The sequence below is a fragment of the Hemiscyllium ocellatum genome, chromosome 24, assembly GCF_020745735.1.
Source record: "Hemiscyllium ocellatum isolate sHemOce1 chromosome 24, sHemOce1.pat.X.cur, whole genome shotgun sequence".
Lineage (NCBI taxonomy): Eukaryota > Metazoa > Chordata > Chondrichthyes > Orectolobiformes > Hemiscylliidae > Hemiscyllium > Hemiscyllium ocellatum.
In genome coordinates this window covers 57,251,522-57,274,134 of record NC_083424.1, presented here as the reverse complement: position 1 = coordinate 57,274,134, position 22,613 = coordinate 57,251,522, and the positions used below count along the sequence as shown (strand labels likewise).

General features: G+C 42.9%; 1 protein-coding gene across 8 annotated transcripts in view; it reads left to right on the top strand.

Moving 5' to 3' along the window:
• Positions 1 to 22,613, top strand: part of specc1la (sperm antigen with calponin homology and coiled-coil domains 1-like a) — a 310,876-nt gene that overhangs the window by 14,697 nt on the left and 273,566 nt on the right. Inside the window, exon 1 of one of the 8 annotated variants that reach the window (XM_060843839.1) lies at positions 15,995 to 16,085. The exons of 6 other annotated variants lie outside the window; for them this stretch is intronic. The gene's annotated coding sequence lies outside the window, so the exon portion shown is untranslated. Of the gene's footprint in view, positions 1 to 15,994; positions 16,086 to 22,613 lie in introns of those variants that run through there. One more of the 8 variants, XM_060843845.1, reaches the window with a different exon arrangement.

Below are 22,613 nucleotides of genomic sequence, written 5' to 3'. Positions count from 1 at the left end.
TGGATTTGCGAAAATAGATACGAAAGTAGGTCTTTTCATAAAAGCAAAATGGTATATGGCGAATGTTTCAAAAGTGGGGGTTACGTGTACTTTATGAGAAGTGTGTGCTGATTTGGTTGGCACATAATCGGAGGAGACATTGCAAAGGAGAATATAATTACATTATGATTGAGAGTCGACTACCATCTTTCAATTAAATTTAACCCAGTTAGGTTCATTCTAATTTAGCAAGGGGTTGTCCTGAATATGAAGCAGAAAATGTGTTGACTTGAGACAGGCACATTGCATGTACATGTTATTTTTTCTGTCTGCAAAGAATAGGATTCTGTATATTAATATCTGTAACATCTATTGTTTGGAAGTGCACCATACTGTAGCCTTAACTGGCAATCATAAATTTACCAGATAATTCTCTACACACTCAGGGTTACTTGTCAAGTGGTGTCCAGTCACATCTGATGTTGGACATTCTTGAGTTTGTTTGTGCACTCTGGCTGGGTAGGGTCTGTATCTTGGAGAAAGTGAGGACTGCAGATGCCGGAGATCAGAGCTGAAAAATGTGTAGCTGGAAAAGCGCAGCAGGTCAGGCAGCATCCAAGGAGCAGGAGAATCGACGTTTCGGACATAAACCCTTCTTCAGGAATGAGGCACACCTTCCTCATTCCTGAAGAAGGGCTTATGCTTGAAACGTCGATTCTTCTGCGCCTTGGATGCTGCCTGACCTGCTGCGCTTTTCCAGCTACACATTTTTCAAAGTCTGTATCTTGCCAATTGTGAACAGCTGAAGAAATATGCTGTTTGCCCCTCAAGCCTTTGGCACATAGAATAGAATGGCATAGCTTTGATCGTCACATGTACTCCATGAGTGCAGTGAAAAATGTATACTTTCCCGAATTATGTAGGCACAAAAATATGTAGGCACAGCTTCTTAAGTTACAAGGTATTAGTCAATAGAGGAATAAAATTTCAATACAACTAACCATGCCGGCACGTAGTTTCCAGTCCGCACTGGCTCCAGACTGCGCCAGCGACATGCCACACCTGGTGGCTCCTAGAGGAGGTGGCCATGCTGGAAGGCCACCATGCTACGCTGGCAGGAATCGCCTGCCGGAGGCTGTGAAACTAGAAGGAAACAAAAAGCACTAAAAAGAAGAAAATGAGAAGAACAACAATAACAGGTAGAACATATGAGCGTACCACTGGCATTGAAACTTGTATATAAGGTTTACTCAATTGTGTAACAGTGCATGCTTTTGGCTTGGTGGTTAAAAACACGTTAGTGATGAATGCGACTGTAGTAGCAGCATCTTTGACCGGTCTACCTTTGATTAGATTAGATTAGATTAGACTTCGTGTGGAAACAGGCCCTTCGGCCCAACAAGTCCACACTGACCCGCCGAAGCGAAACCCACCCATACCCCTACATTTACCCTTTACCTAACACTACGGGCAATTTAGCATGGCCAATTCACCTGACCTGCACATCTTTGGACTGTGGGAGGAAACCAGAGCACCCGGAGGAAACCCACGCAGACACGGGGAGAACATGCAAACTCCACACAGTCAGTCGCCTGAGTCGGGAATTGAACCTGGGTCTCAGGCGCTGTGAGGCAGCAGTGCTAACCACTGTGCCACCGTGCCGCCCTGGAAGCTAAGTACATATGAAGTCTTGAGCAGGAGATGAAGTGCTATTAGGTGTCGAAATAGGCGAAAGCTATTCTCTTGTTTATTTCTCAGGCTAATCAGGTGACTAATCAGAGTCGCCCTGCCTGATGCATACTTGAACAAGGCTGGCAGCTGATTGTCAGCCATAATCTTAACTGCATTCTCCATGGCAACACCTTTACAATCAAAGTTCACTTGCTAAGCAATCAGTATTGTTCTGTCATACAGTGTAAATGGTTTTCCTTTAAATTGGTATTCTTATAAGTTGTCTTTGAGTGAAAGGCAAAATTTTGACAAAATACATATTTTTTTTCTCTCCACCAACACTAAACTTAATATCAGTAAAGAAATAGCATCAAAATTAGGAAATTATTTGCTAGATTCCTGGCCACAAGCACTACTCCCTTGTCACTGATTACATCTCTTTCCCTGGCAACTGTCTAAAATTGAACTAGACTGTTTACAAATTTGGTGTAATGTTCAATCCTGCGATGACTGTTGAAGCACACTTCTCTATCATCACTGACACTGATTTGGAGATACCGGTGTTGGACTGGGGTGTACAAAGTTACAAATCACACAACACCAGGTTATAGTCCAACAGGTTTAATTGGAAGCACTAGCTTTCGAAGCGCCGTTCCTTCATCAGGTGGTTGTGGGAATACACAATTGTAAGAGACAGAATTTATAGCAAAAGTTTACAGTGTGATGTAACAGAAATTATGCATTTGAAAAATACCTTGATTGTTTGTTGAGTCTCTCATCTGTTAGAATGGCCATGATAGTTTCACTTCTTTCATATGTAAATCACAAAACTCTTTTTGAAAAGTTACATTCTCAGGTTAACTGTAACCTTTGGTGTCAGCACAAATAAGATGTTGAGATGTTGAAGGTGTTAGCCCCCTGTGTTCCCTCTCTATGACATAATGTTTGGAATGATTCTATCTAAAAAGTGAGTTAATAGAGTCTTACATCGATTCATGCAGTTTTTGAGCAAAGTACAATGAAATTCTGTAAGTACAAATTCACCCTACAACGTGTATTTGTGTGTGTGTGTGTGTGTGTGTTAGTTAAGTGGTCTGTGTGTGTGTCTGGGGTGGGGGGGTGTTGAGTGTCTGTGAGAGAGTGTGTATGTGTATGAATCCAAGGTCCCGGTTGAGGCCCTCCCTATTGGTACCGAACTTAGCTATCAGCCTCTGTTCGGCCACTTTTCGCTGCTGCCTGTCCCGAAGTCTGCCTTGGAGGATGGTTACCTGAACGTCGTTGAGACTGACCGACTGTGTTCCTGCCTCAGCTCATTTGATGTTGAAAACCCGGATCCAGACCTTTGTTGCCTCTCGACTTGAAAATTCCACAGTTTTCCAGGCCAGTCTCCTACATTCTGTCTTCTGTAAATTTTAGGTCATTGCAGGTAGTAACGCAGGCCAAATGCTTTTGCCTACTACTCCTGTGCTTACTAGGCTACATTGGCTGCTGATTGAATGACACCTTTTAGATTTTAGTTTCATCTTTCATGAGATGTGGATGTTGCTGATGAGGCCAACAGTAACTCAAGTTAGTCTTGAAGTGATTAATGTGCTAGGCTATTTCAGACAGCAGTTATGAGTCAATCACATTGCTCTGTGTCTGGAGTCACGTGTCAGCCAGGCCAAGCACATTGCCTACTTTGAAAGGAGAGTCAGAGTCAGAGTTAGTGGAAGAAGAATCCTAACAGTTCTGTTTTTTTTTTAAAAAGGCTCCAAAATGGGTGGGAGACACACTTCACAAATATTTCCCTGGATATGCGGATCGAGGGAAAATCATGACTGGTACAAATGAATGGTTGTTTTTGGGTGACTTTATGACAATAACTAGAATGTTGTGCTGTCTTATTAAATACCAAATGAATATATCTATTTTCTAATGACAAATTAAAGTGATGGAAGCAAGTAGTATAAATAGCGATTTGAGTTTTCAGTAGGAACATTTACATGTTTTCTAATTTAATTTGATAAATGAATAATTTTTGTTGCCTGGGTCACTACATAACAGCAACTGATCTTTTTTATACAGAAACTCTAAATGACGAAAACCAATTGAAGGAGCTTCATCAATGTCAGGAAAACAAACAGGTGGCTAAAATCTTTCATGGAAGTTGGCTTTATAATTTGAAGATGAAGGGAGGGAAGTCAAGTGGGCCTAGGTGGCAAGAGTATGGCTATCTCAAATGATACTTTAAGTAAAGTTGGGGTGCATGGCCTTTGAAATGCAAGGAGTAGAAATCTCTGTGTGATATATTGGGGAAGGGACACTCATTGGATGAGTTGAGATCAAGAGGTAATATAGGCCAGGAAGAGTGAGGATAAGAAATGGTGCGTAGGTTGTGAACAGCAAGAAAAGCTGGAATTTGAGAAAGTACAGAAATTGATGAGAAAATTGTACTGGGAGATGGGGTATGTATGTGATGAAGCTTCATTTTTAGAAGTTGCTGGTTAATCTAGGGCAGAGGTCAAATCAGTTTTTCATGTCTAGATTCATACACTGTGCTGATTTCAATGTTAGGAGTCCAGCACAATGAAAGCTTGTTGTAGATTATTGATGAAAAAGAAGGTTTCCAATTAACAGGATGTAATGAGATACCAAGTGCAAAGTACGAATATTGTTAGTAGTTACATAACTTGAAATACTAAACCACTTGATGTCTAATAATTCCAGTTGTCTGAAATGGTCTGGAAACATTTGCATTTTACATCAGATAATAAACATAAATGCCATAATTCCATGATTCCTTGTCACCAAAATAAAATTCAGATTTTTGTTTGGACCATTCTGTCAATTTCGGATTCAGGCCAATGCTTCATTTGCCTTTTTAATTCACTTGTACTCACCTTTTTTGTGATTCATGTACCAGACCACCCTGAACTCTTTGCACCTCAGTTCAGTAATCACTCTTCTTTTAAATAGAAGGCTGCCACTCTATTCTTCCTGCTAAAGTGGACAAGCTTATAATTTCCCACATTATACTCCATCTGACAATTTTTTATCCTGGCACTTATCCTATGTATCCTTATCACAACTTGATTTCCTACTATACTGTTTTGTCATCAGAAAATTTAACTGCCAACTGTCCCCTCATCCAATTCATTAATAATGTTTATAAGTAGCTGAGACCCCAACCTGTGGTACCCCACGAAATATAAATTACCAATCCTCTGTCGGTGCTAACATGTTGCCTCCAAAACTATGAACTCTTACCTTGTGTATTTCTCCTTTATGTAGTACGTTATTAAATACCTCTTAATTTCAAATACACAACAACAGTGGGAAGCTAGGAAAGTGATTGCTGGGCCTCTTACTGAGATATTTGTATCATCAATAGTCACAGGTAAAGTGCGGGAAGACTGGAGGTTGGCTAACGTGGCGCCAATGTTTAAGAAAGATGGTAAGGACAAGCCAGGGAACTATAGACCAGTGAGCCTGATGTCAGTGGTGGGCAAGTTGTTGGAAGGAATCCTGAGGGACAGAACGTACATGTACTTGGAAAGGTAAGGATGATTTGCGACGGTCAACATGGCTTTATGTGTTGGAAATCAGGTGTCTCAAACTTGATTGAGATTTTTTTTTGAAGAAGTAACAATGAGCATTGATGAGGGCAGAGCGATAGAAATGATCTATATGGACTTCAGTAAGACGTTTGACAAGATTCCTCTTGACAGACTGGTTAGTAAGGTTATGTCCCATGGAATACGGAGAACTAGCCATTTGGATACAGAACTGGCTCAAAGGTGGTGATGGAGGGTTGCTTTTCAGTCTGGTGGCCTGTGACCAGTGCAGTGCCACTAGGATCGGTGCTGGGTCCTCTACTTTTCATCATTTTATATAAATGAATTGGATGCGGGCATAAGAGATATAGTTTGTAAGTTTACAGATGACACCAAAGTTGGAGATGTAATGGACAGCGAAGAAAGTTGCCTCAGATTACAATGGGATCTTGGTCAGATGGGCAGTGGGCTGAAAAGTGTCAGATGGAGTTTAATTTAGATAAATGGGAGGTGCTGCATTTTGGGAAAGCAAATTTTAGCAGGACTTGTACACTTAATGGTAAGGTCCTAGGGAGTGTTGCTGAACAATGAGACCTTGGAGTGCAAGTTCATAACTCCTTGAAAGTGGAGTTGCAGGTAGTTAGGATAGTGAAGAAGGCATTTCATATGCTTTCTTTTATTGGTCAGAGTATTGAGTACAGGAGTTGAGAGATCATGTTGCGGCTGTACAGGATATTGGTTAGGCCACTGTTGGAATATTGTGTGCAATTCTGGTCTCCTTCCTATCAGGAAGATGTTGTGAAACTTGAAAGGGTTCAGAAAAGGTTTATAAGGATGTTGGCTGAAAATGTGTTGCTGGTTAAAGCACAGCAGGTCAGGCAGCATCCAAGGAACAGGAAATTCGACATTTCGGGCCAGAGCCCTTCATCAGGAATGAGGAGAGGGTGCCAGGCAGGCTACGATAAAAGGTAGGGAGGAGGGACGTGGTGGAGGGGCGATGGAGATGTGATAGGTGGAAGGAGGTCAAGGTGAGGGTGATAGGCCGGAGTGGGGTGGGGGCGGAGAGGTCAGGAAGAGGATTGCAGGTTAGGAGGGCGGTGCTGAGTTCAAGGGAATCGACTGAGACAAGGTGGGGGGAGGGGAAATGAGGAAACTGGAGAAATCGGAGTTCATCCCTTGTGGTTGGAGGGTTCCCAGGCGGAAGATGAGGCACTCTTCCTCCAACCGTCGTGTTGTTATGTTCTGGCGATGGAGGAGTCCAAGGACCTGCATGTCTTCGGTGGAGTGGGAGGGAGAGTTAAAGTGTTGAGCCACGGGGTGGTTGGGTTGGTTGGTCCGGGCGTCCCAGAGGTACTCCTCCATCGCCAGAACATAACAACACGACGGTTGGAGGAAGAGCGCCTCATCTTCTGCCTGGGACCCTCCAACCACAAGGGATACCTCTGGTTGGAGGTACCTCTGGCATGGATAGGGTAAGTAGATAACGTCTTTTCCTTGGGTTGGGGGAATCCAGAATGAGAGGGGAAAGATCTAAAAGTGACCTAAAGGGCAATGTTTTCATGCACAGGGTGGTATGTGAGGAAGTAGTGGAGGCTAACACAATTGCAACATTTAAGAGGCATTTGGATGGGTATATGAATAGGAAGGATTTGGAGGGATATGGGCCGGGTGCTGGCAGGTTGGACTACATTGGGTTGGGATATCTGTCGGCATGGACAGGTTGGACGAAGGGTCTGTTTCCATGTTGTGCATCTGTATGACTCTATAATGACTGGTTTTGTGAAACCTACTGTGTTTACGACATCAAAGAACAAAATAAATTAGTCAGCACAATTTCCCTTTTGAATACCAGTAACTGTGCTGAATCCGCTTTATTATATATAAAGTGAGGACTGCAAATACTGGAGGTTAGTCAGGAGTGGGGTGCTAGAAAAGCAGGTTAGGCAGCATCCGAGGAGCAGGAAAATCTAAAGGTTTCGTGCAAGGCCCTTCATCAGGAATGAAAGGTTGGAGAGATAAATGACAGGGGTGTGGGACTGGGAGGAAGGTAGCTGAAAGTCTGATAGGTAGACGGAGGTAATGGTGATAGGTGGGAAGGAGGATGGACAGGTCATAAGGGCAGTGCCAAGTTGCAAGGTCGGGGGGAGGGGAAATGAGGAAACTGGTGAAATCCACATCGATGCCATGAGGTTGGAGGGTCCCAAAGCAGAAGATGAAGAGTTCTTCCTCCAGGTGTTGGGTGGTAAGGATTTGGCAATGGAGGAGGTCCAGGACCTGGGGGATGTCCTTGGCGGAATGGGCGGGGGCGTTGAAGTGTTCAGCCACAGGGCAGTGGGGTTGGTTGGTTCTGGTGTCCTGGAGATGCCTACTTGCAGAGCGCTTCGGAGACCATCTCTGGTACACCCGCACCAACCAACCCCACCGCCCTATGGCCGAACACTTCAACTCCCCCTTGTACCAGTTCCAATCTTCCAACTCGGCATTACCCTCGTGAGCTGTCCTACCTGTTCATCTTCATTCCCACCTATCCACTCCACCCTCCTCTCCGACCTATCATCATTATCTTCACCTCCATCCACCTATCGCACTCTCAGCTACCATCCCCCCCCCCCCCGCCCGCCCCATTTATCTTTCCATCCCTTTGACTCATAAGCTTCATTCCTGATGAAGGGCTCTTGTCTGAAACATCGATTCTGCAGCTTCTTGGATCCTGCCTGACCTGATGTGCTTTTACTCTTGACTTTATATAATTTATAGTTTTCAAAGTGTCCTGCTATTATCTTTTTAATAATGGATTCTAGCTCTTTTCCTATCCCAGATGTGACACGAACTGGCGTGTTTTTGTCTCTATTTCTTGAATTGAGTTGTTACAGTTGTTGTTTTCCAATTTTCAATTTCTAGGGAATTTTGGAAGATTATAACCAATGCATCCATTATCTCTGCAACTACTTCTTACTTTAAGCTTCTAGGATGCAGGCCATCATGTTCACATGGTTTGTCAGCCTTTCGTCTAAAACATAGCAGTGTGCTGGAGAAACCAACAACATCTAATAGCCTTTAGTTTGTTTAGTTTTTCTATTCACTTTTCTCTAGTGATAATTGTTTTAAATTCCCCTTTCCTTTCTCTGTCTTGATTTTTGAGATGCTTTTTATGTCTTCTAATATGAAAACTGATGTAAAACTTTGTTTACACTCGATGAATCAATGCAGTCTAGAGCATTCAGGCTGATGGTCAGTGAGTTTTTTAAAGAACGGCAGATGCTGGAAGTAAGAAACAAAAAGACAAAGTTGCTGGAAAAACTGTGGCAGCATCTGTGGATTGAAAATAGCATTAACATTTCAGATTCATTGATCATTGTCATCCAATCCCAACTGGCAGATTGATCTGCTGTCAATTATTTCACTTGTTCTGGGATGCTCAGCTTCATTTCTTAAGATACAAATAGTAAGTGTGATAAATTAACATTTGAATTATTTTTAGTTGTGCTCGTTGAGTTGAGGATAATTGAGAGAATATATACACTAAAGACAGTCAGAGAGAGAATAGAAAGATGGTGTTGTGATTTTTGCAAACAGCTGCGAAGGAACAGTGTTTGTTACTCATGTGCTTGGAATTACCTGAAGGCTAACAGGTTTTTAAGCAACAGCTTATGGATCTGAGGGGGTTTTGTCAGTGTTTTTCACTCTACAGCAGATTTATACTATGAAAGCAATAACGTGTTGAATTCTAATCCTCTAGAGGAGACAGCAAGGGGAACAGATGGTGTGGAGGCCCAGTGCAAAATGGGGTTATTAATTATGGAGAAAGAGAAGTAGTAAGTTAAAGTGTAAACAGGGGAAATGGGTCTTTACTGAGAGCTAAGTAAAAAGTCAAACAAGATGAGGGCATTGGAATGGTGTGAGAGGATGTTTAAAAATGGAGAACAGGCATCATGTCAGAGTCTGAAGTTGTGGAATTCAGTGTTGCGTTCTGGATACTGTAAAGTGCTCTAAGAGGACAATAAAGTCTTGTTCCTTGAGCTTGTGTTATGCTTCATTGCAATCCCTATAGACGGAGTGGAGGTGTTTTGCAAAGCAGTTACCGAATCTTTGTTTTACCTTACCAATATAAAGGAGTCTGCATTGTGAGCACAATTCCTGTATTTCCTGGACAGCTGTTTGCATCACATCAAAAAATATTGCTCATTTGTAAACAAGGCCAAGAGTTTTAAGACTGCAATGTTTCTGGTCAGGCAATCTGTATGAGTGAGCGAGCACTGGGCTGATGAGTGAACTGGAGTTGATGCAAGTTATGGTGTGCTCAACAAAATTGTAAATGAACTCATGTGTATGGAAGACTGGTCTGGGGAACATTTGAATTGTTACATTTAGAAGCAATAAAGGCAATGGATGAAGATTTAGCAGTAAATGAGGGGAATTGGCTGATATTACAGAGGAAGAAGTAGGTTACCTTGGTGATGATGTAAATATGCTAAGGGCCAATTATGACACAAATATTAGAACATAGAAAAGTACAGCACAGAGCACTCCCTTCAGCCCACGATGTTGTGCTGAGGATTATTCCTAATATAAAATAACCTAACCTATGCACCCCTCAGTTCATTGCTGTCCTTGTGCATATCCAGCAGTTGCTTAAATGTCCCTAATGACTCTACTTCCACCACCACCACTGGCATTGCATTCCATGCATTCACAACTCTGTGTAAAGAACCTATCTCTGACGTCTCTCCTATATCTTCCTCCTAATACCTTAAACCTCTGACCCCTTGTGCCAGTCAGTATTGCCCTGAGGAAAAAAGTCTCTGGTTATTGACTCAATCTATGCCTCTGATTACCTTGTATACCTGGATCAGGGTCACCTCACTTCCTCCTTCCCTCCAGAGAGAAAAGTCCGAGCTTAGTCAGCCTCATAAGACAAGCCCTCCAGTCCAGGCAACATCTTGGTAAGCCTTCTTTGCACCCTCTCCGAGGCCTCTCTATCTTTCCTATAGTAGGGCGACCAGAACTGGACACAATATTCCAAGTGTGGTCTCACCAGAGACTTGTAGAGCTGCAGCAAAACCTCACGGCTCTTAAACTCAATCCCCCTGTTAAGAAAACATATGGTGTTTTGGCTTTCATGAACAATCCTATCCACTTGGGTGGCAACTTTGAGGGATCTATGCACTTGAACACCAAGATCCCTCTGTTCCTCCACACTGACAAGAATCCTGTCTTTAATCCTATATTCAGCACTCTGGTTTGACCTTCCAAATTGCATTTATCCAGGTTGAACTCCATCTGCCAATACTCTGCCCAACTTTATGTCATGCAATAGTCCTCGATCAATGACACCTCCAACCTTTGTGTCATCAGCAAGTTTACTAACCCATCCCTCAACCTCCTCATCCAAGCCATTTATAAAAACGGCTGTGGGACACCACTCACCACTGACCTCCAGGCAGAATACTTTCCATCTGCAATTACTCTCTGCCTTCTGTCAGCCAACCAATTCTGAATGCAGACAGCCAAATCTCCCTGTATCCCATACCTCCTGACTTTATGAACGAGCCTACCGTGGGGAATCTCATCAAATGCCTTGCTGAAGTCCATATTACCACATCCACTGCTCGACCTTTGTCCACCTGTCTCATCACCTCAAAGAACTCAATAAGATTTGTGAGGCATGACCTGCCCCTCACAAAGCCATGCCGACTGCCTTTAATCACGCTATGCTTTTCCAAATAAATCCTATCCCTCAGAACTCTTTCCAAAACCTTGCTGACCACAGATGTAAGATTGACTCATTTGTAGTTGCCAGGGATTTCCCTATTCCCCTTCTTGAAAAGAGGAACAACATTCACCTCCCTCCAGTCCTCCGATATGACTCCTGTGGAGAGTGAGGAAGCAAAGATCTTTGCTAGTGGCTTGACAACCTCCTTTCTCACTTCCTGGAGCAACCTAGGATAAATCTGGTCTGGCCCTGGGGACTTAGCAATCTTTATGTTTGCCGACCTTTCCAGCACATCGACTTCATCAATCTTGACTGTTCAAACCTGTTTCCCAGCTCCTCAAAGTTCTCATTCACAACAAGGTCACTTTCCTTCGTGAAACCGAAGCAAAAAATCTCATTTAGCACTTCCCCTATCTGCTCAGTCTCCACGCACAAGTTCCCTACACTATCCCTGACTAGCCCTACCCTGATCATTCTCTTATTCCTCATACAGGAGTAAAATGCTTTAGGTTCTCCCTAATCGTTCCTGCCCTTTTTCATGCCCCCTCCTGGCTCTTCTCAGTCCATTTCTGAGTTAGCAAGGTTAGATCTCACGGAATACAGGGAGAACTAGCCATTTGGATACAGAACTGACTCAAAGTTAGAAGACAGAGGGTGGTGGTGGAGGGTTGCTTTTCAAACTGGAGGCCTGTGACCAGTGGAGTGCCACAAGGATTGGTGTTTGGTCCTCTATTTTTGGTCATTTATATAAATAATTTGGATGTGAGCAGAAGAGGAATGGTTAGTAAGTTTACAGATGACACCAAAATTGGAGGTGTAGTGAACAGCGAAGAGGGTTACCTCAGATTACAACAGGATCTTGGTCAGATGGGCCAATGGGCTGAGAAGTGTCAGATGGAGTTTAATTCAGATAAATGTGAGGTGCTACATTTTGGGAAAGCAAATGTTAGCAGGACTTATACACTTAATGGTAAGGTCCTAGGGAGTGTTGCTGAACAAAGAGACCTTGGAGTGCAGGTTCATAGCTCCTTGAAAGTGGAGTTGCAGGTAGATAGGATAGTGAAGAAGACATTTCATATGCTTTCCTTTATTGGTCAGAGTATTGAGAATAGGAGCTGGGAGGTCCTGTTGCGGCTGTACAGGACATTGGTTAGGCCACTGTTGGAATATTGCGTGCAATTCTGGTCTCCTTCCTATCGGAAAGATGTTGTGAAACCTGAAAGGATTCAGAAAAGATTTACAAGGATGTTGCCAGAGTTGGAGGATTTGAGCTATAGGGAGAGGCTGAACAGGCTGAGGCTGTTTTCCCTGGAATGTCGGAGGCTGAAGGGTGACCTTATAAAGGTTTACAAAATTATGAGTGGCATGGATAGGATAAATAGATAGTCTTTTCCCTGGGGTGGGTGAGTCCAGAACTAGAGGGCATAGATTTAGGCTGAGAGGGTCAAGACATAAACAGACCTAAGGGGCAACGTTTTTGCACAGAGAGTGGTACGTATATGGAATGAGCTGCCAGAAGATGTGGTGTAGGCTGGTACAATTGCAACATTTAAAAGGCATCTGGATGGGTATATGAATAGGAAGTGTTTGGAGGGATATGGGCCGGGTGCTGGTAGGTGGGACTAGATTGGGTTGGGATGTTTGGTCGGCATGGACGGGTTGGACTGAAGGGTCTTTTTCCATGCTGTACATCTCTATGACTCTGACTCTGAGTTCCTTTCTAGTAAGCCTGTAATCCTCGAAACCTGTGCTAGATCCTTGCTCCCTCCACCTTCTGTATGCTGCCTCCTTCATTTTGAGGAGAAGTGCACTGTTCTTGTCATCCAAGGCACCTTAATATTACCCCTTGCCTGTGTCGGAGGAACAGATTTGTGCATCACTCGCAACAACTGCTCCTTAAACAGTCTCCATGTCTGTTGTGCCCTTTCTGTGGAAAAATTTCTCCTAATCTGAACTTCCCAATCTTGTCTGATGACATCATAATTTCTTTTTCCCCAATTAAATATCTTCCCTTGGTAACTGTCCCTTTCCCTCTCCAAGGCTATGGTAAATGTGAGGCAGTTGTGGTCACTGTCACCAAAGTGTTCTCCCACCACGAGATTTGACACCTAACCTGCTCATTGCTGAGCACTAAATCCAAAATTGCTTCTCCTGTTGTCGGCCTGAAGGGCTTTTACCCGAAACGTCGATTTTCCTGCTCCTCGGATGCTGCCTGACCTGCTGTGCTTTTCCAGCACCACTCTGGTCTAAACTACATATCGAGTAAGGAAACCCTCCTGAACATACCTGACAAAAACTGCTCCATCTAAATCATCTGCACTAAGGAAGTTCCAGTCAATATTGGGAAAGTTGAAGTCGCCCAAACAACAACCCTGCTAGATCTGCATTTTCCAAAATCTGCCGGCCTGTGAGTTCTTCAATCTCCCTACTGCTAGTAGGGGATCTGTAGGAAACCCCCAATAAGGTGACTGCTCCCTTGCTGTTCCTATCTTTCACCCATACTGACTCAGTAGACAAACCTTCCTCAACAACCTTCGTTTCTGGAGCTGTAATGCAATCTCTGATTAGCAATGCTAGACCCCCTCCTCTTTTTCCACCCTCCCTGTTCTTTTTAAACGTTCTAAACCCTGGAACATCTAGCAACTATTCCTGCCCCTGTGAAACCCACATCTCCATTATGGCCACAGCATCACAGTCCCAAGTACAGATCCATGCTGTAAGTTCATCACTCTTATTTTTGACACTCCTTGCATTAAAGCAGACATGCTTTAATTGATCCCTTTGTTCCATCACATGAATTACCTTCCCAATAGATCCACTCCATCCCGTCACTTTCCCATATCTAACTACCCTTCTCTCAGATATGTAGCTCTGGCTCCCAACTGCCTGCCAAACTAGTTTAAACCGTCCCGAACCACATGGGCAAATCTCCCACTCGGGACATTTGTGCCCCTCCAGTTCAGGTGCAACCGGTCCTTCACGTACAAGTCCCACCTTCCCCAGAAGGCACCCCAATGGTCCAAATATCTGAAGCCCTCCTTCCTGCACCAGCTGCACAGCCACATGTTAAGCTGCACTCGTTGACTATTTCTCACCTCACTATCCCGTGGCACCGGTAGCAAACCTGAGATCACTTCTCTACTTGTCCTGCTCTTCAGCTTCCAACCTAACTCTCTGTAGTCACTTTTTTCAGATCCTCAATCCCTTTCCTGGCAATATCATTGCCAATATGTACCACGATTTCTGGCTGCTCCCCCTCCCCCTTCAGAATCCTGTAAATCTGCAGTTGATCCAGCTCCTGCTCCAGTTCCCTAACTCTATTTTCGAGGAGCTGGAGTTGTGTGCACTTCCCGCAGATGTGGTCGGCAGAGACATGTGTCATGTCTCTCACCTGCCACATTATGAAGTCTGGTTCAACCTCTGACATTTGTCAGGGAAAAGGATCGAGTTTGAATTTAATTTGTGATGGGAACTGAAGACAGTTGCTGCAGTGTTTCCAATATTTAATTGGAGAAAGATTTTGTTCATCCATTTCTGGATTTGGGGCAAACGTTGTTGGTACTTTGAGATAGTTAGAGGAATAAAGAGATAACAGTCAGAGGGATCTCAGTGTCATCAGTACGTAGACACCTAGGAGAGAGTGAGGACTGCAGATGCTGGAGATCAGAGTCGGAGAATATGGTACTGGAAAAACACAGCCAGTCAGGCAGCATCCGAGGAGCAGGACAGTTGTCATTTCGAGTGTGAGCTCTTCATCGGGAATGAGGGGGGAGCCCAAGGGGGTGAGAGATAAATAGGAGTCGGGTGGGGCTGGGGAGAAAACAGCTGGGAATGCAATAGATAGATGAAGGTGGGGGGGGGGTGGTGGCGATAGGGTGGAGTGGATAGGTAGGAAGAGAGATGGACAGGTAGGACAGTTTAAGAGGGCAGTGCCAAGTTGGACGGGAGGATTTGGGATTCGATATAGAAACCTGCTTCTATATTTTTGTATGATGTTACTGGGAGGGGGCATGCAGGTGGGAAAGGGCTTGTCAGGAATAAATAAACAAGTACTTTTGTCAACTACCTGGTGTTGCATTCGACATTTTTTCCTCTGCTTTTTGTGGGCTGGTACAGGAATATCCATGAAGTTTGAGATGAATGACAATGTAGTAAGTAGAAGGTATTTTGCCTGCAATGGTAGTGGATTCGCCAATTTTAAGTACATTTAAGTTGTCATTGGACAAGTACATGGAATAGTGTAGGTTAGATGGGCTTCAGATTGCTATGACAGGTCGGCGCAACATCGTGGGCCGAAGGGCCTGTACTGCGCTGTAATGTTCTATGTTCTGTTTGAAACGCCACTGGGCAGGTGAGATTTAAACTTCTGCTGCAAAGGCAGAGGCACCACTGCTGTCCTACAAAGCCCGTTGTAGCAAATAGAATAGAACACTCTTGACATAGTTGCTTCAGATGATATACTAACCTTTTTTAATCTTTCTTCTCACTATCTTGTTATGATCTGTGCCAACAGCAATCTGGATAATAACAGCAATTGTTTTGAATTCATCCAAGGCAGTATCTTGGAGTAAATGTCAATTCTCACAAGTATAATATTAATAAAAGACTAGCTATGTAATTATAACCAATCCATTTGAATTTATTGAGATCACTAATTTTACGGTCACAAATATTTCATTATTGCTTCAAAATATACGCATCGCTTATCTTTGCGTCTAACGCTTTTTGTTAAAATATAAGTTTAAATCGTGTCTAGTAACAATGACATTCTGGCACAAGCATTTCCTCATCCGCAAATGTAAAGTTGGTGTACTTAAAAACGTAGCCGCCGCCGCCGCCTGGATATTAGTTAATGTAAATCTCATATTGCCATCCAGCTGTTGGATTGTGCTGGGGAGAGCATTTGGTTATATTTCCAGATACGAAGCTCCGAATCTCCAGCAGCTGGATTCGGGGCGCTGCTGTGGGAGAGGAGATTGGGGTTGCCCTTCTTCACTGGCGGATCTCCTCCTTGGTATGGGCGGACATGGAAAGAAAGTGCTTCGGGCTGACCGGAGGCTAGGACTGATGATGCGTATGGAGTAGCAGCAGCTCTCAGCAACCGCAGGTTTCCGAGCCCTGAGCTAACAAAATATCCTGCCATTGCTGGAAGGCATAAAACAATTGTTTCGCAATTGAATCTCTTGGTGAAGTATTTGAGGCTTTTGTGCGGAGTTTGTTCGTGATGTATAAACAGAAGTTTCTGTGGTTCATTGTTTTTTTTTGAAAATTTGTACAGTATAAGCATGCAGTTAATGGTTTGTCAAGTATAGGGAAATGTTTCTGGTTGTTGCTGTGAACTCTGGGAATTGGTTACTGTTTTGAATTGGGACTGCGGTTTAGTTTAGTTGCTTATGAGGAATTCTACAGGACAGGAACCTTAAAATTTTGTGGAATGCTAGGAAAGAGGTATTATTTTGTGGTCACATTCTGATTTTTGACTTTGTATGACATGCAATTGATAAGGTGAAAGTAGTTATTGGACTTAATTGCTCTGGTGTTTTAGCTCCTATTGACGCTAGTTTTAATCCCAGTCCTTCAAACCCTGCCTAACCCCATAGCTTTCAACGGGCCATGATGTCTATTGTGAAAAGCTGACATCGGGAAGAGTTACCATTGAAGTGGTATTCCACACAAATACAGTGGTTTCATGAGCAAGTCAAAGGCTAGGAATACTGCAGCAAGTGACTCGCCGAAGAAATAGGAGCAGAAATAGGCAATTCAGCCCCTTGAGCCTGTTCCGCCTTTGATATGATCATATCTGATCTCATCTCATCACCTCAGTTGCACTTTTCTTCCCACTCTGCAGAACTCTTCAACCCAGGGCTATTTAAACAAAACTGTTGATGGCTTCTTTAAATTTACTCAATGTCCCAGCATCCACTGCACTCTGGAGTTGTGAATTCCACAGATTCAGGATCCTTTTGAGAGAAGTAATTTATCCCCATTTTCTATTTTAAATCCTAAAACTATGACCTCTCAAACTAGATTACCGCAGGTGAGGAAGCATTCATTCTGCCTCTACTTTGTTAATCCCCCTTGGCATTTTATATGTCTCAATTAGATCTCCCATTCATCTGAGAGTTGAAACCTAGGTTGTCACTCTCCTCATAAAACAAACTCCTTGTCTCTGGAATATATTTAGTAAACCTCCCTTGACTTGTCTCCAATGACTACAGCTTTGCACAAGAAAGGGGACCATGATACCTGGAGTATGCAGTACGCTATATGCAGTTGTGCTAATGCTTTGTACAATTGCAGCAACACTTTCCTACTTTTTATACTCTCTTCCTTTAGCAATAAATAATAAAATAATAGAATAGAATTTTTAAAGTTTTATTTTTGTTCTATTTCCCTTCCTTATTAGCTTCTGTACCTGCATATTAATTTTCTGAAATTTGTCACAAGGTCAGCCAGATACCTCTGCACTGAAGCTCTCCAGTTTCTTTCTCTTTTAGATAATAAGTTGCCTGTCCAGCATTTGCAAAGCATAACTCAGGAGAATAATGGAATACTTTCCACTTATCCAGATGAGTGCAATTCCAACAAAACTGAAAAATTTTGACGACTTGTGAGGCACTTGAATGAATGATTTTATGATCTAAATACTATCATGTATCTTGAAAATATGGTGCTAAGTCTTTTGTTGCCACAATCCAGCGCCATTTTGAGGAACAAGAAGGATAAAATGAAATTACTTTAATAAGAGTTCATCATCTGTTGACATTGGGATTTCAAGCACAGCTTCAGGGTTTTTGCAAGGTCCTCAAGGAGACCTGATCCAGGAACAACAATGACGCTGCCAGTGCCCCAGTTTTGCTCTCGCCACTGCCAAGAGTCCAGGTTCCAGGCCTACTATTTCCAGGAGTACCTGTTTTGGGCACTGCCACTGCCAAGACTTAGGGTCCGGGCTTACTGCCACTAGGAGTCCCAGTTCCAGGCACAGCTGCTGCCGGGAGTCCAGGCTTTGGGCACCACTGTTGCTGGGAGTTTCAGTTCATGCTGCTTTATAAAACATTGGTTAAGCCACAACTAGAGTATTGTTTGCAGTTCTGGAATCCACATTACAGGAGGGATGTGATGACCGGAGAGGGTGTAGAGATTTACCAGGATGTTGCCTGGGCTTGAGAGTTTTGTTTTAAAGAGAAATTGGATCGACTGGGTTGTTTTCCTTTTAGCAGAAGAGACTGAGTGGGTAAAATGATTGAGATGGATAAAGGTGAAGGTCATAGACAGGAGCAAACTTTTCCCTTGTGGGAGGGATCAATGACTAGGAGCATAGATTCAAGGTAGAGGACAGGCAGTTTAGAGGGGATGTGAGCAAAAAATTTTTTTGTGTGGAAAGTGAAGCAAATCTGGAATTCGCTGTCTTTAAGGGTGGGATCTTTTTAACATTCAAGAAGTGTTCAAATGTATGCTTTGACATTGCAAGCATATAAGGCGATGGACCAAGTACTGGATTTGGGGTGAGAATAGTTAGGTTGTAATTTTTGACCTGCGCAGGCCCCAGTAGCCTAAGGGCCATTTTCAGTGCTGAAGTTGTCCGTGACAATCCAGGTCAAAGCAGTCTGCTTGACTGGCACCATATCTCACAATATCCACTCCCTCCACCACTGATGCTCAGTAGCATCAGTGTGTACGGCTACAAGATGCTTAACACCTTCAAGACACACAACCACTTCTATCTAAAAGGACAAGGGGAGCAGAGAAATGGGAATGCCATCAGCTGCATGTACCCCTCCAAGGTGCTCATCAGTCTGGCTTGGAAGCATATTGCTGTTCTTTCAGTGTTGTTTGGTCAAACTCTTGGCATTCCCTCCCTTATAGTATTGTGAGTCTGCAAAGAAGGCAGCTCACCATTGCCTTCATGAGGGCAGCTAGGGATGGACAATAAATGTTGGCTAGCCAGCAATGCTCACATCCTATAGGTGAATAAAGAAACGTGATCCCAGTTTCTATTAGTAATACTTGGAGTGTCTTCCATAGCTAAGAAAGTGAAGACTGCAGATGCTAGAGAGTCCAGAGTCACAGTGTGGTGCAGGAAAAGTACAACAGTTTAGGCAGCATCCAAGAGCAGGAGAGTTGATGTTTTGGGCACAAGCCCTTCTTCCTGATGATGGTCTTTTGCCCGAAATGTTGATTTTCCTGCTCCTCGGATGCTGCCTGACTTGCTTTTCCAGCACCACACTCTTGACTGTCCTCTCCAACATCTGCAGTGTTAGCTGAAATTAGCATTCAGGTTTTCTGCTTCAGGTGTTAGATATTTGTGAGGGAGTGATTCTTCTATCACCTAGTGCCTTGGTTCTCTATCCAGTTTGGTTTTTTGCACATTCTGTACTGTCCTTTAAGTGTGTAGGTAGAGGACAATTGCGAAATTGATTCTTGTGCATGGTTTTGTAATTTGGACAGATCCCAAAAGTCATTAGAGGAAGTGAAAGGTGAAGTCAGATGAGGAAGGATTGTTTGGCCTCCGAGAAAGTCCAATGTGTGAGTTTTCATGATGCCCCAAAGGGGGAAAGATTTGTTGGCTCCTGAGGGTTTTCCAAAGGATTTTGACACTTACTGTTTCTGAGCTGTGAACAATTTGCTTTCCTTGAAAAATTGGCAAGGATTGTCGGAGGCATTGGTCGTAATGTTAAAATGTTTTGAAGTAGCAAGTCCGTTTCTGAATCAGAATTCCTCTGAAATTGTACTGTGTAGTAAAGTGCTTGAAAATGGGACGACTAAGCGTTCCTTTCTGATAGGTTGTTGAATGTATCTGATATGTTCATGATACTACTTGCTGTCTTTCCCTGTTTTATTAGGTTTTGCCTCCCATGTTGTTCTTGGGACTTGCTGTTTCAGGCTCCTTGTGAGCTGATGTTGTCTCTGCTTTTTTTTTAAATCACCAAGAAACTGTATAACATGGTGGATGGTGTGTTAAGATACACTGCAGCAATTAGAACCTCATCTACACTCTGTCAAGGATTGTGTCTCCTGATATGCAACAGCATTCCCACATGAAAAGATGTCCGAGCATCTTTTCCACTTGCAAACAGTGACTAGAGTCATACACGTCTACACTACGGAAACAGACTTTTCAGTCCAACTTGTCCATGCTGAACAAACATCCTATCCTATCCTATCCTATCCTAACCTAATCTAGTCCCATTTGCCAGCACCTGGCCCATAACCCTCTAAACCCTTCCTATTCATATACCCATCTAGATGCCTTTTAAATGTTTTAATTATACCAGACTCCACCACTTCCTCTGGCAGCACATTCCATACACGTACCACCCTCTGAAACCGTTGCCCCTTAGGTCCCTTTTTTAATTCTTAACCTCTCGCCCTAAACGTATGCCCTCTATTTCTGGACTTTCCCCACCCCAGGGAAAAGACCTTGTCTGTTTGCCCAATCCATGAATGAAGACTTAAAAAGGAAATAGCAAATGCTAGATAATCTTCCAGTTTCATGATTCACCATGATACTAAACAAAAACAAAACTAAATCTGAACATGAGTCATTAGATGAATTCCCATGCGGAAAAAGAAATGTTTTGTGGTTACGCATCACATGGATTGAGCTCGAAAAGCCTTGAAATCATCTAGAGTTAAATGAAGTAAATAAAGCAAGAGATGCTTTATCTGGCAGCATCTGTGGAGCTGGGGAGTGTAATGCTTGTGTCCTTCATCTTGTTTGTGTCCAGTACTTTCAATTATGGTAGTTGTTAAGGATTTCCACAAAATTGGCAGCAACTAATTAACTTGATAAGATTTTCATTAGTGACCACCACAGTCCTTTTAAGGACAAAGTTCTGTCTTCACATTAAGAATACACCCCATTTTGATGTGTGGTACTAACCCTGTACTAAATGGAACTGACTTTGAACAGATGTAGCAATTCAAGACTGGGAATCCATGAGGTGATGTGGATCATCACCAGCATCAGAATTGTACTCGAATACATTCTGCAGCATAGAACATAGAATAATACGTCACAGGAACAGGCCCTTCAGCCCACAAGGTTGTGCCAAACATTACATCAAATGAAACTACTTCCTTCTGCCTGCCCATGTCTATATCTCTTCATTCTTTGCTTGTTCACGTGCTTATCTAAAAGCCCCTCAAATACCCCTATCAAATTTGCCTCCACCACGTGATCTTACATGCACTCCACTCAAATATTATCATCAAGCCAGGGGTTCAACCCGGTTAATGGAGAGTACAGGAAGAAATACCAGGAGCAGCATCAGGCATACCTAAAAGTGAGGAATGAACATGGTGAATCTGCAAACCAAAAAGAGAAAATGCTGGAAAATCTCAGCAGATCTGGCAGCATCTGTAAGGAGAGAAAAGAGCTGATGTTTCGAGTCTAACTGACCCTTTGTCAAAGGGTCTGCAAAATTGGATTGCTTGCATGCCAAACAACATAAACAGCGAGTGGTGGACAAGGCTAAGCAACTCTGCCACATCCAGTTCTAAATGGCACCAGTGAATTAAACAGCTCATTTGAAGATTAATCTCTACAAATTAACATGTATTACCATAGTCTTACGAGATCATAGGGCTGCTCTCTAGATTTAACTCTCATGCAAGGGGAGTGGTTGAGAAGGAGAGTCCTTCTTCATAACCTCAGCTGGTGACTGGAATTGAATCCAAGCTGTTGGCATCGCACTGGTTCAGACGCCAACCGGGTTACGACACTGGCAAACCCCTTTGCTAATTTCAATCAGCCACACAAAAGATTCACCCTGTGCTGTAATCTGTTAAAATTAGAGAAGTGAAGAACAATCTCAGAGGTCGCTTTCTAAAATAAAATTAACAACGTTATTCGTTAAGTTCAACAGAGAATATTAAAACCAACAACTATTTACAGCTTTCTCTTTAAACCTATCTTTTACCTCCCACTCTACAATACTGATTTAAGATTTACAAAAACAATTCACCTTTCAAAACCAGTCAGCTATCAAATCTTCTCTTTGTATCTCTGTCTTTGTATCTCTGTTGTCTGGCAGCATCTGTGGAGCTAGGGAGTGTCATGTTTGTGTCTTTCATCTTGTTTGTATCCAGTACTTCCAATTATTATAGTTGTTGAGAATTTCCACAAAATTGGCAGCACCTAATTAACTTGATAAGATTTTCAGTAGTGACCACCGCACAGTCCTTTTTCTGCAGATTTTTCTGTCGCATTTTCGATGTTCTGCTGCACAAACCTCTTATAGCCAGGTACCTTTCAGAGAGCTGTTCTGGCAGTCTGTACTTGGTGGTGGCCTAGCAATTCACCCCCTAACAGTTCAAAATGTCTGGTTTTATACCCTGAAATTTTGGACAATTTCATTGGTGTTAATATTACCAAAATACTAAATTCAAATTTGATTGGATTTTGATATCTTGGGCATAATTTAAACTGATTGTTGTGAAGTTTTGCTTTCTTTCTGCTTTGTTCCACTTTGTATTATTTGAATAATCTGTATTTGAATATGGTGTTTCAACAATACAAAGCTTGCTGTATAGTTATCAACTATTTTTGTGGCTATTAGCCCAAGTGTGAATGATCAAATACTTCATTTCACTGCACGATACTGAGTCACCATTTGTATCTTTTTGCACAGTGCGACAGATTCAAACTTGTTCTGTGTTGATTGGCGGGTGGTGAGCGGGAGGGATGAGAAAATGCCACTTTATACACCTCT